Source organism: Xenopus laevis, chromosome 9_10S, assembly GCF_017654675.1.
Source record: "Xenopus laevis strain J_2021 chromosome 9_10S, Xenopus_laevis_v10.1, whole genome shotgun sequence".
NCBI lineage: Eukaryota > Metazoa > Chordata > Amphibia > Anura > Pipidae > Xenopus > Xenopus laevis.
Genome location: NC_054388.1, coordinates 25,939,610 through 25,958,770, shown reverse-complemented (window position 1 = coordinate 25,958,770; position 19,161 = coordinate 25,939,610).

Genomic DNA, 19,161 nt, shown 5'->3' with positions numbered 1-19,161 from the left:
AGCAGATCAACCTGAATTTTCAAAGATGCTTATAGAGAGATGGGATTTATTGTTTCAGACAACTCACAACACGCTAATAATCCATCTTTAATGTGGGAAACATGGAAATCCATGATAAGGGGTGAAATATCATCTTACAAATTTCGTCTTATACGCAAAATCAACGAAATTTTTTTTAAACTAAAACATTTTCCCTCCCCAGCAAATAGTCAGAAATATAAAGAAGTATCTAAATCCTTAAAGAATTGGAAAGGAAACTGTCCTTGTTCAATATTCTAAGGCGAAACTGTCTAATTTTATCAATAAAGCTAATAATGTATTAGTGAATCTTACGAGGTGTTGGAAGTCCTCATTGATTAAGGTTAAAGGGCAACTAAAGTCTAAAATAGAATAATGTTAGAAATGCTGTATTATGTATACTAAATATAAACATGAACTTACTGCACCAGCAGCCTAATAAGACAAATGAATTATGCTTTCAAAGTTGGCGCAGGGGGCTGTCATCTTGTAACTTTGTTAGACATTTCTGCAATATCAAGACTCGCACATGCTCAGTGTGGTATGGGCTTCAGTTGGGAGGTTAAGCTTAGGGATCGTCATAAATTATCAAAACAGCACAAGTCAAATAATATCTGCCATAGAAGCCAATACAGCAAGACTGATTAATAATCATAATATAGAGACTGCACTGCGTCTCTGGATACAAATCTCTACAGGGAATCCAACAATGCTGCTCGAGTTCTGGGAAGTAAGGTGGGGGGGCTCCCCCTGCCATTTGAAAGTATGATCGTTTACCTGCACAGCAGTTAGGGACCATCTGACAATTCCTATCCAGAGCAGTAAAAGAAGGGGGAATTGCACTGCATACAGTCAGGTTTATGATAAAAACTGTAGACATCTTTTAATTAAAGTATATTGGAGATAGATTTCTTTTTCATTAAAGAAAGTAAAAATGGGATTTTATATTTTTGCCTTTACATGCCCTTTAAGGACAAACAAGGTTCCCTAATTAATAATCCATCTAAGCTGGTTCAAAGGATTATTATACTCTTTATCAATGTCGATCCCTATGGAAAGTATTGCTTTTTTAAAAACAATAAAGGCACCCCAACTTTATGCAGAGCAGTCGGAGAACTTAAATAAACCAGTCTCTATAGAGGAAGTTTCTTCCGCCATTAACAACCTGAAAAAGAAAAAAGCTAGTGGTCCAGATGGTCTTCCCCCAAACTGGAAAATGAGGTTCAACGTTGATAAATGCAAGGTTATGCACTTTGGCAAAAATAATATAAATGCAAGTTATACACTAAATGGCAATGTGTTGGGAGTTTCCTTAAATGAAAAGGATCTAGGGGTCTTTGTAGATAACACGTTGTCTAATTCTGGGCAGTGTCATTCTGTGACTACTAAAGCAAATAAAGTTCTGTCTTGCATAAAAAAGGGCATTAACTCAAGGGATGAAAACACAATTATGCCTCTTTATAGGTCCCTGGTAAGGCCTCATCTGGAGTATGCAGTTCAGTTTTGGATTCCAGTCCTTAAGAGGGATATAAATCAGCTGGAGAGAGTGCAGAGACGTGCAACTAAATTGGTTAGAGGGACCGAAGACTTAAATTATGAGGGTAGACTGTCAAGGTTGGGGTTGTTTTCTCTGGAAAAAAGGCGCTTGCGAGGGGACATGATTACACTTTACAAGTACATTAGAGGACACTATAGACAAATGGCAGGGGACCTTTTTACCCATAAAGTGGATCACCGTACCAGAGGCCACCCCTTTAGACTAGAAGAAAAGAACTTTCATTTGAAGCAACGTAGGGGGTTCTTCACAGTCAGGATAGTGAGGTTGTGGAATGCACTGCCGGGTGATGTTGTGATGGCTGATTCAGTTAATGCCTTTAAGAATGGCTTGGATGATTTTTTGGACAGACATAATATCAAAGGCTATTGTGATACTAAACTCTATAGTTAGTATAGGTATGGGTATATAGAATTTTAATTAAAAGTAGTTAGGGGTGTGTGTATGGATGCTGGGTTTTCATTTGGAGGGGTTGAACTTGATGGACTTTGTCTTTTTTCAACCCAATTTAACTATGTAACTATGTAACTATGTAACTTTTTATAAGATCTTAAAAGAAAAAATTTGCCCATTCATTACCAATTTGTTTACTGATATTTTATTAAATAAAAGTATACTCCCAACCAGTTCTCTCTCTAGCTTGATTATAATACCCAAAGAGGGCAAAGATCCCTCTCTCCCATCATCATATAGGCCCATCTCACTGTTAAACCAGGACATTAAAATACTTTCAAAAATATTAGCTGATAGACTGGCTTTGATTTTACCCTCAATTATCTCTTCAGCACAAAATGGGTTTATTAAAGGCGCTCTGGTATTAAAAATATTAGAGCCCTTTTGAGTACCATTGCTTTCGCCATTAGACATAAAACTCCTTGTACAGTGATTAGTCTTGATGCTGAAAAAGCTTTTGATAATGTAGTATGGGAACATCTTTAAAGTTGTCTGGACCATTTTGGTATTGTTGGCCCCTTCAACAGTTTTGTCAAATCCTTATATTCCTCTCCAATGGCTCAATTACTAATTGCTGGTGTGAAATCCCCCCCATTTAAAATCTTTAGAGGGACCAGACAGGGGTGCCCTCTAACTCCACTCCTCTTTAATCTTTCATTAGAGCCCTTGATTAGAGCACTAGATAATCTGGAAGTATTTCAAGGTGTTAAAATCAATAAATTTCATGTTAAAGCCTTAGCATTTGCAGATGATTTAGTATTAGTTGTTCAGAATGCTAACAATTCACTCCCTGATATCTTTAACTTGTTTAAATTTGGCACTTTTTCAGGTTACAAAATTAACATTCATAAAACTGAGATTATGAACATCAATGCTACTTTATCTAGTGCCTTATTGAAGAACCTGAGACTTGACTTTCCAAAATCACAGCTTAAATACTTGGGGCTAATAACCTTTATTCACTAAACATTACGCCTGCCATAAATAAAGTATTATCTCTTTGCCATAAATGGAATAATACCCCTCTTAATCTAAAAGGAAAGATAGCTTTATTCAAGATGTTATTTGCCAAATTAATCTATCCATTAACAAACTTGCCAATTTTAATTAAACATAATGACATTAAGAAACTGGATTCAGTACTGAATAGTTTTATATGGAGTGGTAAGAAACCTAAAATTGCCCTATCCAAATTGCGAGGCCCTTAAGGTGGCCTAAAGTTACCTAATTTCAGAATCTTTAATTTAGCTGCAATTACTAGATACCTTATTGAGTGGATGTTTAAAGGAGACAAATTTACAAATCCTGCTCTTGAACTTTTTCCCACATCCACCTCCCACATTTTAAATATCCTCCATTTGAAATGGAAGGATGTTCCTTTTGAATGTAAAGTAAACCCTCTATTTAGGGACTCCATTTTTACATGGAAATTGCTTTTCTCCAGTCACAGTTTTAATCATATGCAGACTCCTTTCATGCCAATTCATCTCCTTTGGAAAAACTTACAACCCGGATACTACTCCTTGCTTTCCCTCTCTAAAAAACGCCATCCTCTTATGATTAGAGACTTTGTGGATCCTACTAATGGGAAACTTCTTTCTTGGGCAGTTTTAAAAAGACAATTTGGTTTGAGGATAGGAGATCACTTTCTCTATATTACTGTAAAAAGCGATTTTCTTTCAGTTGCCAACAAAAACCTCTATGCTATTCAGAAAAATTGGTTAGCTGAGGCACTAGCTAAAATAGAAGATAACTGGGGGATCTTAAATATAGATTATATAGCATGGAAACTTTGGTGTCCCCCTTTTAGAATAATGCACTCTCTTAAAGTGGACCCGTCACCCAGACATAAAAATCTGTATAATAAAAGTCCTTCTTAAATTAAATATGAAATCCAATTTCTTTTTTTTATTAAAGCATTCATAGCTGTTGTAAACTCATTTAAAAATATCAGCTGTCAATCAAGTATTGCCTACCCCGCCTCTATGCCTAGGCATAGAGGCGGGGCAAGCAATTACTTTCACTTTCCATTCAGCACTTCCTAGATGTCACTGCTCTCCCTACATTCCCCCAGCTCTCTTAACGATTTAATTGTGTAACCAGGGCATGGGGATGGACATTGGGTTCCTGTCCCCTGGTGCACAAACAAGATGCTGAGATGATACAAGACTTGCCTTAATAACAGTGTCCACAAAATGGCTCCTTCCTGGTTGCTATAATTATGAATTCCCAGACTGATGGAAACAATATTCAAATAATTTATACAGTGTAATTAAAGTTCATTTTGCTTGACTAACATGATAAAATAGGATTTGGATAATTTTGTTTGGGTGACGGGTCCCCTTTAAAGAGGCAGCTTTAAAATGGACAAAATGTTTGCATTGTGAAATTACCCCTTCCCAATTGTCCTCTTCTATTACAAAATTTAACAAGTATTTTACCTCAGAGGACTGGAGAGTCCAGCATTTCAAACTGATCCAAGTGGGATACGGGAAGCTTTTTCGCAAGGGTAAGGGATTGGGTCATGTCTCATTTTGCCCAAAATGTAAACATGAGAATGTAGACCTGTTCCATTACGTTTGGGGTTGTCCACGGATTAAGTTGGTCTGGCAAAGACTAAAAGACTTCATTAGTTCAAAGTTGAAAATATGCTTTAATTTCTCTCCAATTTATGTCCCTCAGCCTCAGCATAGGGAGCAAAAGACCCTCAGCATAGGGAGCAGTAAACCAAACACCAACAGCAAAATGGACAGCCAATGGATTCCACAAGGGGTCACGGAAAGTGACACTTAATCACAGCTGCTTTGTAATTTCGAAAAACGGTCCGCACACACCAATATTGCAGTCGGGGATTGTGCCCCTTTTATTAATGCCACCAACAATCAATAATCAACGTTTCGGGGGGACACAGCCTCCCTTCTTCAGGATAAATTCACAAAGTGCACAGTGCTATATTTTTATACCCTTAGCTCCTCCCATCTCATCTGTGTAACATCTCATTAGTGTCATTTATGTGATTAACCCATTCAGTTCATTTAAGTCCAATATATCAGTGTAAATCATATTTTAAATAATGTTATAATTAAACATATATTTCTTCAGTTAATGGAAAGCATTTCTTTCAATTAATAAAAAACATTTTTTACTCACTGCCCCTGGTTGCGTTTTACTTTAGCTTTAATATTTGGAAAATCTTAACACCTCTCGTGTGTAATTGGGCTATCATGATACTTCATCTGTGAAGGAAAAGGGTGATTGTATAAATTAATAAATAGTGTATAAATATCTAAAAACCTACAAAACCACATATATTACAGAAAACATGTCAGATTAAAATCTTCATTGAGGCCTTTAGGCGAAAGTGTTTTCAGACGCCAGATCCAATAGGCTTCTCTCCTCAATAATGATTTTTTAAAATCAACACCTGCATTTTTATAAATAACTTCTAAAACTTGCCATCTTATTTGGGAGACATTATGTTTCACATTATAAAAGTGTCTAGCCAGTAGGGTTTCTCTTTTATACTTCTCTTTACTTTTTTTATCTTTAGGATCGGTTCCCTCATCTGGTTTGTAATTTCTAATCACGCTTTTATGCTCGTTTAGACGTGTTTTAACCGCTCTTGAAGTTACAAAGCAGTAAGGTGACCTGGCAAGGTCAATGGGAGACCAGCACCACTACGCAGAATAAGTGGAAGGAGGTGTGCGGTAATATAAAGTTTCATTTAACCAGATTCAGCCAAGAAAGTTAACCAGCACCCTACCCATTATGTCGTTTGTGGACATAAGCCAAACCACCACTAAGTGTGCAGCACCATTCGGTTACACAGAGGAGGAAAGGAAGAAAATCCTAAGCACTGTTCAAAATATACCAGTGTTAACCCCCAAAGAACCGGAGAAAAATCTGCTAAAAAACTACACATATGTGAGTAAAAAGGAATTAAGTCTTACCCTGCATTTAAGTACGATGGCAGAATATATAAAAGTGTCTAGGATCCCGAGGGGACTACGCATCCATCTGGAGCCCATACTCTGCAAAGAGAACAAAGATTTTCAAGAAAAGTGGTACCAAATATTGGATAGATGCAGTCTGGATCTAATGACCCTGATGATAGAGGCACTACAGGTGGAGATTCAGGAAACCACACAGGAGGTGTACAAGGCAGCGACTGAGTTAAAAAATATACTCACAAAGGAGAAAGCCAAGGAAGCGTTTGAAGAAACGAGGCAAGAGCTGGATAAACTCCACGAAATCATTCTTCAGAAGAAATTGAATAAGTTCAAGCGGGACACGCTAGACTATGAGCGGAGCCAGGTATACACGTGGGCGCAGCAAAGAAGGGAAGAACGCCGAGACCCAGTCAGCAGACGCTTCCGCACACGTGACCGGCACACAAGGATGACGTCAGTAGAGGAACACGAAGGGCATCGCAGAGGGAGCGCGTCAACCACCGGATCGCAAGAATCTTCGTTTGAAATGCCGGCAAGAGAGGTCAGCGCATCCCCGTCTACTTCTTCTCCTTTTTTGTCGGCCACAGGCAAACGAGGAGAGGACTCAGGAGAGGCAGGAGGCGACACCACAACAACACGCAGGACTGCACAGCTGAGAGGAGAAGGAGCGCAGGCAATGCAGCAAGGGAACAAGACGAATCCACGCAGAGGGAGGAGGTAAAAGATCTTGTCATAAACCTTTCGTCCAGGACTATAACCCCAGAGGAATTGTCTGTTTTGAACAAAGGGTTAGGTTTTGTTCCCACAGCTAGGAGTGATCCTTTCACTGTACAGGTAGAACTTTTTAAGTTTATAAGAACCCTCAAATTAAAAATGATATTTATGGATAAAACCAGGGGAATTTTGCCCCATAATAAAACTGAGGTTCTATATAATAAACTTAGAAATCGTAGTACCTATAATCCGAATGTTGTCAATTCCTCCATAGAAACGTTTACAAATGTGGTGTATAAAGATGTGGAAAATAATTTGAATGCATGTATAACTCCTAAAAGGGAAAATTTAACGCTAAAAGAAAGGAAAGCATTGGAAACCCTACAGAATGACACAAATATAGTCATAAAAAAAGCAGATAAGGGAGGAAGTATAGTGTTAATGGACACAGAGAAATATGTTAAGGAGGTTAACCGACAATTGGAAAATGTCAAACATTACTATAAATTACAAAGTGATCCAACTAACAGATTAAAGACGGATATTGGGGTATTCCTAAATGATGCATGCATGATGGGGAGTATCACACCTGAGATTGAAGGCCTGTTAAAAAAGGAAAATCCGAGAATACCAGTCTTCTATATATTACCAAAGGTGCATAAAACATTGATTAATCCTCCTGGAAGACCGATAGTCTCAGGTGTGGATTCTCTATTACAACCGCTGGCAATTTATGTAGACACATATTTGCAAGAAATTTTACCTAAGCTTGATACCTGCCTCAAAGACACAACACATTTCCTGAACACAATAAAAGAGTTAAAAATTGATTCCCAGTCACCCATACTCTGTACAATTGATGTAAAAGATCTTTATACCTCGATTAAACATGAGGAAGGCATAGAATGCTGTAGAGATTACTTGGTGAAAGAAAAGTTACCCATGCACGAGGTTAATTTTTTATGCAGTTGCTTGGAATTTGTGTTGAAGCGAAACCATTTTCGCTTCAACACAGATTTCTATTTACAACTTCAAGGTACGAGTATGGGTGCTAATATGGCTCCTGCATATGCAAACATATATATGCATTGGTTTGAACATGAATACATCCTTCAACATCCGGAATACAATAAATATATAGGTATGTGGCGACGGTTTGTGGACGACATGTTTATAGTTTGGACTGGCACTGAAGACCAATTGGAAAACTTTTTCGTGTATATCAACAGTGTACATGACACAATAAAATTTACAATGAGCAAGGGTCCACAAACCGTCAATTTCTTGGATGTACAAATAACAATAAAGGATGGTAATTTTGTTACGGATTTATATAGAAAGCCAACAGATAGAAACAATCTATTAAGGAAAGACAGCTTTCATCCAGCAGGGGTCAGCAAAGGACTACCTAAAAGCCAGTTCATAAGGGCTAAAAGAATTACCTCAACAAATGATTTGTATGAAAGACAGGCACAAGTGATTGTAAAACAATTCTGTGAAAGAGGTTACAATAGAGGTGAACTGAATCAGGTTAAAAATGAAGTAATGGGGATTGAAAGAGAAAATCTGTTAACACCAAAAGGAAACTTGAAAAAGAGGGAACAGGAGTGTGTTTGTGTAACCACATTTGGCCCACATTCCAATTTGATAAAGAAAAGTATATTGCAACACTGGCATATTCTACAAAAAGATCAAATTTATGGTAAATTATTTACTAAAAAAACACTCTTTAGTTTTAAAAGAGGTAGGAGTGTGGCGGATGGAATAATAAGATCGGATTTCAAACCAAAGAAAGTTAAGGGTGTGATGTTTAACAAGAGGGGTACCCTTCCGTGTCACGATTGTGGCCACTGTAGTGGCATAATTAAAGGTGACAAATGTACCCATCCGAGTCAAGGATATGGAATTCAATTAAAACATATGGCAACATGTAATACGGAAGGGGTAGTCTACTTGTTAAAATGCCCATGTGGTCTTGGGTATGTGGGCCAAACATCAAGAGCGGTTAAAACACGTCTAAACGAGCATAAAAGCGTGATTAGAAATTACAAACCAGATGAGGGAACCGATCCTAAAGATAAAAAAAGTAAAGAGAAGTATAAAAGAGAAACCCTACTGGCTAGACACTTTTATAATGTGAAACATAATGTCTCCCAAATAAGATGGCAAGTTTTAGAAGTTATTTATAAAAATGCAGGTGTTGATTTTAAAAAATCATTATTGAGGAGAGAAGCCTATTGGATCTGGCGTCTGAAAACACTTTCGCCTAAAGGCCTCAATGAAGATTTTAATCTGACATGTTTTCTGTAATATATGTGGTTTTGTAGGTTTTTAGATATTTATACACTATTTAATAATTTATACAATCACCCTTTTCCTTCACAGATGAAGTATCATGATAGCCCAATTACACACGAGAGGTGTTAAGATTTTCCAAATATTAAAGCTAAAGTAAAACGCAACCAGGGCCAGTGAGTAAAAAATGTTTTTTATTAATTGAAAGAAATGCTTTCCATTAACTGAAGAAATATATGTTTAATTATAACATTATTTAAAATATGATTTACACTGATATATTGGACTTAAATGAACTGAATGGGTTAATCACATAAATGACACTAATGAGATGTTACACAGATGAGATGGGAGGAGCTAAGGGTATAAAAATATAGCACTGTGCACTTTGTGAATTTATCCTGAAGAAGGGAGGCTGTGTCCCCCCGAAACGTTGATTATTGATTGTTGGTGGCATTAATAAAAGGGGCACAATCCCCGACTGCAATATTGGTGTGTGCGGACCGTTTTTCGAAATTACAAAGCAGTAAGGTGACCTGGCAAGGTCAACGGGAGACCAGCACCACTACGCAGAATAAGTGGAAGGAGGTGTGCGGTAATATAAAGTTTCACTTAATCACAGCTAACACTATGCAATAGGTGAAGGGCATTTAAAGATCTTACAACCAATCGAAAAAACATGCAATCTTGTCTTAAAGAGACAGTATCATTCACATGTAAAATGTACATATAGAGGGTATAAAAACATAGCAATTTAACAAAAGGGTTCACAAAAGCATAAACACTAATACAAAAAGAACTGTAGGAGGAACCAGCATGTGTTCATAAAAGGAAGTCATCAATCATATTTATATACAAATTGTAACCGTTTGAGGTCACAGGGTCGTCTCCTGGGGGTAGACGGGTGCACAGCAGTATTGGAGTCCACGCAAAACAATACAAAACTGGCTGGTAATGTGCAACTGGCCGCAACCAGTTTTATATGTCTGGTTGGCAGGAAAACATGAATCAAAGCAAACAAAAATGAAAATAAAACCTTGCCTTTCCGGCACTAACTAAACAATTATCTCCTAACTAACTAGGTGAGGATCTAACATCCAGCACCTAACAGAAAACAGTATCTTTGTGGCACAGCACGTACTCACATGAGTCTGGCTCTCTCACAGGCCTGCACTGCCTGCTCTTTTCCCCAGGATTGAGACACACAGAGTGAGACACACAATCCCTTCCCTACTTAAGGAGAGAGAACACCTGTTCCTCTCTCAGGTGTTGGGCAAACCCGGACTGTCCATCTGGAATCGGATCCCGCCCAACACTCAACACTCTCGTAAACTGGGTCCTTTTCCCCGGCTATTACAGCTAGCCACAGACCCGTGAAAAAATGAACATTTACCTGGTTGCTTAAAAACAGTATGACAGAAATCTGGATGACACACACACCCCTTCAACCAATTTCCCAGCATTTCTGTTACATATCCTCCCCTCCTGTTTCGACCTTGGGGTCGCAACACAGTTTGCTAATTGACAGTATACTCGGGACAAGGCATCAGCATTTCCTAGCTTGGCACCGGGCCTATGTTCCACTGTAAAACTATAATCTTGCAGTGCGAGGAACCATCTAGTGACCCTTCTATTCTTCTCTCTGTTTTCACACATCCATTTTAGGGGTGCATGGTCAGTAACCAATTTAAACTGTCGCCCAAGCAGATAATATCGGAGAGACTCTAATGCCCACTTAATGGCGAGACACTCTTTCTCTACAATAGCATAATTTCTCTCATGACTGTTAAGTTTTTTACTTAAGTAGATTATGGGGTGTTCCTCTCCATCTCGCACTTGTGAAAGCACTGCTCCTACTCCTACATCAGATGCATCCGTCTGTACAATGAACGGTTTCTTAAAGTCAGGAGTTACTAATACTGGCTGTTCACATAAGGCTTCCTTTAAAGTCTGAAATGCTTTTTCAGCTTCTGCCATCCATTTAACCATAACGGACTCTTTTCCCTTAGTGAGGTCAGTCAGAGGGGCCGCAAGGGTGGCAAAATTTGCTATAAAACGTCTATTGTACCCTGTGATACCTTAAAAAGCCCTAACTTGCTTTTTGTTTACTGGGTGGGGCCAATCTTGTATGGCTTCTAGTTTGCATATCTGGGGTTTTATTAAACCACGCCCAATGGTGTAGCCTAGATACTTGGCTTCCTCCAGTCCGATGGAACATTTTTTTGGATTGGCAGTAAGTCCTGCATCTCTAATAGAATTCAAGACTGCTTGGACTCTAGGAAGATGAGTCTCCCAGCTTGTACTTTGTATAACCACATCATCCAAATAAGCTGCTGCATATTGGTTGTGGGGTCTTAAAATTGTATCCATCATCCTTTGAAACGTTGCGGGGGCACCGTGTAAACCAAAAGGCAAAACCTTATATTGAAATAAACCCTCTGGGGTAGAAAATGCTGTCTTTTCTTTTGCCCTCTCTGTAAGTGGTACTTGCCAGTAACCTTTAGGTCAAGGGTTGTTAGATACCTAGCTGTACCCAGTCTGTCAATCAATTCATCGACACGAGGCATTGGATAAGCATCAAACTTAGACACAGTATTGAGCTTTCGGAAATCGTTACAGAAGCGCAAACTACCATCTGGCTTGGGAATGAGTACTATAGGACTTGACCATTCACTTTGAGATTCTTCGATTACCCCTAACTCAAGCATATGTTTGACTTCTTTTGCAATAGCCTCCCGTCTTGCCTCTGGAACCCTATAAGGTCTCAGTTTAACCCGCACACCGGGCTCTGTTACTATGTCGTGTTTGATAACTGAGGTGCGCCCTGGAGTTTCTGAAAAAACACCTCGGTTGCTAACAAGAAAATCCCGTACTTCGTTCTTTTGGGTGACTGATAACGTCTCAGCTACCCTGACTTCGGGTATTAAGGCTATATTTTGGGTTACCGTATGCTGCCTCGAAGAGGGTTCTGCAGCGAGGGACTCCCTCTCTTTCCAAGGCTTAATAAGGTTTACATGATAAATTTGTTCGAGCTTTCTTTTACCTGGCTGCCGAATTTTATAATTTACATTACTTACTCTTTGAATTACTTCGTAGGGCCCTTGCCATTTAGCTAGGAACTTACTTTCCACTGTTGGGACTAGTACTAGGACTCTGTCACCAGGCGCAAAAGTACGCAGTTTGGCGCTACGGTTATAAGCTTTTTGTTGTGCCCCTTGGGCTTGAAGCATGTGCTCCTTTACAATTGGCATCACTGTCGCAATCCGATCTTGCATCTCTGAGATATGCTCAATGACACTTTTATAGGGTGTGACCTGCCCTTCCCAGGTTTCCTTAGCTATATCGAGAAGACCTCGCGGGTGTCGCCCATACAATAATTCAAAAGGCGAGTAACCAGTCGATGACTGTGGAACCTCTCTTATTGCAAACATAAGGTATGGGAGCAGGTAGTCCCAATTCCTCCCATCTTTGTCTATCACTTTCCGCAACATACCTTTTAAAGTTTTATTAAACCTCTCAACTAGTCCGTCTGTCTGTGGGTGGTAAACAGAAGTACGCAACTGTGTGACTTTGAACAACCGGCACAACTCTTTAGTGACTCTAGACATGAATGGGGTACCTTGGTCCATAAGGATTTCTTTTGGAATGCCGACCCGACTAAAGACCTGAACCAACTCTTTTGCAATATTTTTAGCTGAGGTATTGCGTAGTGGTATAGCTTCGGGATAGCGGGTGGGATAATCTAGAATAACCAATATGTGCTGATTACCCCGGGCAGACTTTACTAACAGCCCCACCAGGTCCATGGCAATTCTCTCAAATGGCACCTCGATGATGGGTAGGGGAACAAGTGGACTACGGTAATGTGGCCTGGGAGATGAAATTTGACATTCTGGGCAAGAATTGCAATATTCTTTAATTTCAGCATAGAGACCGGGCCAAAAAAACTTTTTCAGAATTCTTTCGGTAGTCTTTTCAACTCCTAAGTGTCCTCCCATTATGTGTCCATGAGCCAGGTCTAGTACCATTCTCCTATAGGGTTTGGGGACAACTAGCTGCTCCACAATGTCCTCCCCCTTCTTTGACACCTGATACAGCATATCCCCAATTAACGCCATGTAAGGAAAAGATAGCCTAAGATTAGGCTCAATGGGTTTTCCATCTATAACCTGTACATTTTCTCTTGCTCTGGCTAGGGTAGGGTCCTTCATTTGTTCACTGCCAAAGTTATCTTTTTGGACCTCTAACTCAGGCATTTCTAAAGTATTCTCTGACCCAGTCTCTGTTTCATCTACATTCCCCAACAACACAGAGAAAGGGAAGGGTTGAACATCTTCCGGGAGCTCATCATTAATCCTAGCAAGAGAACTATCAAAGGTCTCAGGTCCGACATTAGTATTACTGGGAGCATTTGCAAGCCTGACAGGGTCCCTGTTTTCCCACAGTTCCCAGAAATGTGGAAAATCCCTCCCAACTACCGCATCATGCAGTAAGCTAGGTACCAAACCCACAGGATAAGTCAGAGAACCAACAGCTGTACCAAATTTTACTTTTGCTGTAGGGTAGTCCCGTGTGTCCCCATGAATACAAATTACCCCTATCATATTGCCCTGACTTTTTTGGGGCTGAACCAGGTCCGACTTTACTAAAGTGACCAAACTGCCTGAGTCTAACAAAGCGGTTATTTGCTTGCCTTCCACAGAAAGGGAGCACATTTGTTTTTCAGTTTGAGTTTGAGGCACAGCAGCACAAACTGCTTGTGTAAACATAGATTGTCGTCTGTTTCCATAAACTAAACCACATTGCATGGGTTCATCTCTCCCTGGACAATTTGCAGCTATGTGACCCAACATTTGACAATGAAAACACCTTATAGTCTCTTGGTTCAGTCTGTTATTAGGCAGGGACCTTTCTGGCAATGCTTGCCAGTCTCTAGATCCAGTGCTTACAGTCTCTCCCGCTTTATATGTCCCTTGATACTTTCCAGCCCCCCTTTCCCCCGGAACAGTCTTACCGGGTGCAGATGTGATTCTGGCCTTCTGGGCTATGGGATGCTGGCAAGGTACTGGACTTATCAGCTCCTCTGCTGCAGTATACCTCTCCACCATATCAATGAGTTGGTCAGCTGTTTTGGGATCCGCATGACTCACCCACTTCCGCAGAGTAACAGGGAGAGCTTTGAGGTAACGATCCATCACTACCCATTCCACAATTTGGGGTCCAGTAAGGATCTCAGGCTGCAACCACTTCTTAGTTTGGTGTATAAGATCATGCATTTGGGAGCGTGGAGGCTTTTCCACTTGGTAGGTCCAGCGGTGCACGCGTTGGGCCCGGACGGAATGGGTCACCCCCAACCGAGCGAGGATTTCAGCCTTCAACTTATCGTAGTCGCCAGCATCTGGGGAATCCAGATCGAAATATGCTTTTTGTGGCTCTCCAGACAGAAACGGGCCACTAGTCCTGCCCATTGTTCCTTTGGCCATCTCTCTCTCTCAGCAGTTCTTTCAAAGGCAGTCAGGTATGCCTCCACATCGTCGTTTGGGGTCAATTTTTGCAGAAAGTAACTTGCTTGCACAGAGGTCACCCCAGAAGCAGCTACTGTAGGTTGGTCAAAACTCCTCGTTGCCAACTGTTCCACAACTTCAGTCAATGCTTTTCGGTCTGCACTGGTGGCCTCTGTCAACGCAGCCAACTGTGCAGATAGCAACCGGTTTGCTTCCTGCTGTTGTCGGATAGCCTCCTGCTGGACAGCTGTACCCTGCTGCAAACTGGCATTTGTTTGTTGCTGAGTAGCATTTGCCACCACCAGTTGCTTTATAATCTCCTCCATTGTATTGGGAACAGTCTTTCACACAAGTGAAAAAAATAGGGTCTGGCCCTTTAAATTTTCCAGCGTAGAATTTCTGCTGTGAAATTTTTGTGCCAAAGCATGCTCCACCAATTGTAACCGTTTGAGGTCACAGGGTCGTCGTCTCCTGGGGGTAGACGGGTGCACAGCAGTATTGGAGTCCACGCAAAATAAAACAAAACTGGCTGGTAATGTGCAACTGGCCGCAACCAGTTTTATTTGTCTGGTTGGCAGGAAAACATGAATCAAAGCAAACAAAAATGAAAATAAAACCTTGCCTGTCCGGCACTAACTAAACAATTATCTCCTAACTAACTAGGTGAGGATCTAACATCCAGCACCTAACAGAAAACAGTATCTTTGTGGCACAGCATGTACTCACATGAGTCTGGCTCTCTCACAGGCCTGCACTGCCTGCTCTTTTCCCCAGGATTGAGAGAGTGAGACACACAATCCCTTCCCTACTTAAGGAGAGGGAACACCTGTTCCTCTCTCAGGTGTTGGGCAAACCCAGACATTTCCTTGTGTGTGTGTCAGGGGATCTGTTTTTTTTAGCTATTGCAACTTTGAATAAAAAATTCTACTTTTACTTCCTTGACCCTTTTTACTTTTACTTCCTTGACCCTTTGGAGTACCCAGCTGCCCACTGCCCACATATTACAAACTATAGAGAGTAATTTGCCAGGCCAAACCTGCAAAATCCATGGGTCCACTGCCTCTCAGACCGACCTACACTCATCACTACATAGTAACATAGTACGTTAGGTTGAAAAAAGACACATTCCATCAAGTTCAACCTTTTAACTTTTTTTAACCTGTCTAACTGCCCGTTGATCCAGAGGAAGGCAAAACAAAACCCATATGAAGCCTCTCCAATTTGCCTCAGAGGGGGAAAAAATTCTTTCCTGACTCCAAAATGGCAGACTAGTCCCTGGATCAACTTGTACTATGAGCTATCTTCCATAACCCTGTACCCTCACTTGCTAAAAAGCCATCCAACCCCTTATTAAAGCTATCTAATGTATCAGCCAGAACAACTGATTCAGGGAGAGAATTCCACAGCTCTCACTGTAAAAAAAAACCCTTTCCGAATATTTAGGCGGATCCTCTTTTCTTCTAAATGGAATGGGTGACCTTATGTCAGCTGGAAAGACCTGCTGGTAAATAAAGCATTAGAGAGATGATTATATGATCCCCTTAAATATTTATACATAGTTATCATATCACCCATTAAATGCCTCTTCTCCAGCGTGAACATCTCCAATTTGGCCAGTCTTTCTTCATAGCTAAGATTTTCCATACCTTTTACCAGTTTAGTTGTCCTTCTCTGTACCTTCTCTAATACAATAATTTCCTGTTTGAGTGATGGAGACCAAAACTGTACGGCATATTCTAGATGGGGCCTTACCAGTGCTCTATAAAGTGGAAAAATGACAGCTTCCTGTTCTGAATCAATGCCCTTTTAATACAGCTCAAGTCCTTATTTGACCTTGATGCTGCTGACTGGCATTGCTTACTACAGCCAAGTTTAGCATCTACAAGGACTCCAAGGTCTTTTTCCATAATGGATTTGCCTAGTGCAGTCCCATTAAGGGTATAAGTGGCTTGGATATTTGTACATCCCAGGTGCATAAATTTACATTTATCAACATTGAATCTCATTTGTCACTTAGCTGCCCAGATTGCCAGTTTGTCAAGATCCTGTTGCAAGGATGCCCCATATAACAAGTTAAATAAAAGTGGACCCAATACCGAGCCCTGAGGGACCTTGAAGAACCTTACTCCAAGTAGAGAATGTACCATTAACAACCACCCTCTGTAGCCGATCCTGTAGCCAGTTTCCTATCCATGTGCAAACAACTTAATTTAGCCCAATAGACCTTAGTTTAGAAAGCAGTCGTTTCTGGCGGCATGGTATCAAATGCTTTGGCAAAATCCAAATAGATCACATCTACTGCCCCCCCCACTGTCCAGCATCCTACTTACTTCATCATAAAAAGCAATCAAATTTGTCTGACATGACCCATCCTTCATAAAGCCATGCTGATTGCTGCTCATAATGCCATTCACTAGGACAACATTTTGAATGTGATCCCTTCAAAGCCTTCAAATAATTTGCCCACCACAGATGTAAAACTTGATGGCCTATAATTGCCAGGCTGAGATCGTGATCCCTTTTTATATATTGGAATGACATCAGCTTTTCTCTAATCTATAGGTACCATACCAGATGAAAGTGAATCTGAAAAAATCAGAAATAGGGGCTGGTCTAAAACTGAGCTAAGCTCTCTTAGAACCCAAGTGTATGCCATCAAGCCCTGGAGCCTTGTTTATTATTTATTAATTTTTATTAAAACGTTATGGATCATATCCTGATTTAGCCACTGACTAGATTGAGCTGAGCCATCAGTGCAGCTATGAAGTGAGCCTGGGAACTCAGACTCCTCTATTGTATACACTGAAGAAAAGAACTGATTTAGCACATTTGCCTTTTCTGTATCTGTTACAACCATACTGGTATCATTACTTAATAGAGCAACACTCTCAACCTGCATCTTTTTACTATTAATATATTTAAATGCACTCTTCATTTCTTTTTGTTGCCTTCCGGATTGCTTGCTGATTTACAACATTTATTATAGTGTTTATATTCATTAAATGCCATACTCCCCACTTCCGCATAGCAAACTCTAAGGGTGAAGTCCGCCTCACTGGGAGGAACAGGAACTGGAAGACCAATTTAGAGCAGGTCCTTCCTCCCTTTGCCCTGTGGCTGCCTGTCCACAGCGTGGATCAGCTCTGGGTGCTGACTTGGTAGGTTAGGGGAATCCTGCTACAGAGGTCTTAGGTTTCTGATTTTTGTATTCATTATTTATTTATTTTTTTGTGCAGGCTGCTTTTGCCCCCTGTCTTGTTCAAGCTGTCACCCCAAACAAGTCTTCTTCCCTTGGTTGAGGTAAAAAAAAAAATGATGCAGTGTTTATATGATCAGTAAATTGTTTTTGGAACACTTTGTGATTTCCTGTCTCTTATCTGGTTCTAGTGTCATGAGGCCGTCCAGATCAAGAGAGAGATCAAGGGAGATCTCAGAAAAAAGAGAGGATTCTCAGCTGGCTCCTGCTACCACATGCATGGGATGCAATGAGCCACCATTACCCCACAAGAAACTGTGTCAAACATGCCTTATAGCTGCTTTAGGTGTCAAGGCAAATTCAAACACAGGAATCCTAGCCTGGATAAAGGAAGCAGTGGCAAAGGAGATTATCTTGGCCACAGCCTCTACATCTAAAGGTCCGCAGTTGGATTTGGACCCAGATCCAGAGGACACCTTTTGCAACCAGAGCATAAGAAGACCAGTGTTCTTCTACAGATGAGGGAGAGGAAGTTAAGTCTTCCTTTGATTTTGCCCTTATTCAGCCTCTTATAAAAGCGGTAAGGGCTTCCTTGTCCTTGGAGGACGAGAGCCAAGCCTCAACATCATCATCCTTTCTGCCATGTTCTAAGCCTAAAGGACAGACGTTTCCATTACATCAAGAAGTGATGGACCTAATCAAAACAGAATGGGACATTCCATCAAAGTGCAGTTATATGCTAGCTAGAGGGAATAAGTTATACCCTTTTAAAGATGACGAGGTAAAGGACTTCAGTACCTTACCTAAAGTGGATGCTCCAGTTTTAAACATATCCAAAAGTACTTTATTACCTATTGAGGATCAAGCAAATATGAAGGATTCAATGGATAAGCGTCTGGAGTCAGACCTGAAAAGACTTTTTACCACAGCGGGAGAAAGTCTCAAGCCAGCAATTGCAAACCTCTCAGTAGCTAAAGCCTTGGAGGTGTGGTTGGCCAATGTGGACGTAGGCTTAAGAGATGGTCGGGATAGAACAGAAATTCTGGAAGGCCTAAAGGAGTTAAAGCTGGGCTCGGCCTTTTAAGTTAACTCTTCAGTGGATCAGATCCGATTGGCTTCTAAAAGCTTGTCCTTATTGGTAGCCGCGAGAAGGGCCTTATGGCTTATAGCCTGGGAGGCAGACTCAGCCTCTAAAGTGGCTCTATGTTCTCTACTTTTTCAGGGTCAAGTCTTGTTTGGAAAAAAGTTGAAGGATCTGATCTCTAAGGCATCGGGGGGGCAAAAGTCAATTGCTTCACCAGAAAAAGAAACACCAGATGGGAAGGCCATCTTTCAGAGGGAAAGCCTCTTCTAGATCAAGATTTGTGCCGTATGATCGCAGGCCTTTTCGTGCTGGAAGAGAAACTTCAAAACAAGACAGCTGGAAGGCAGGTTAGTCAGGTTTCTTTTGCATGTCCAAAGGAAAGGCGGGAGAAA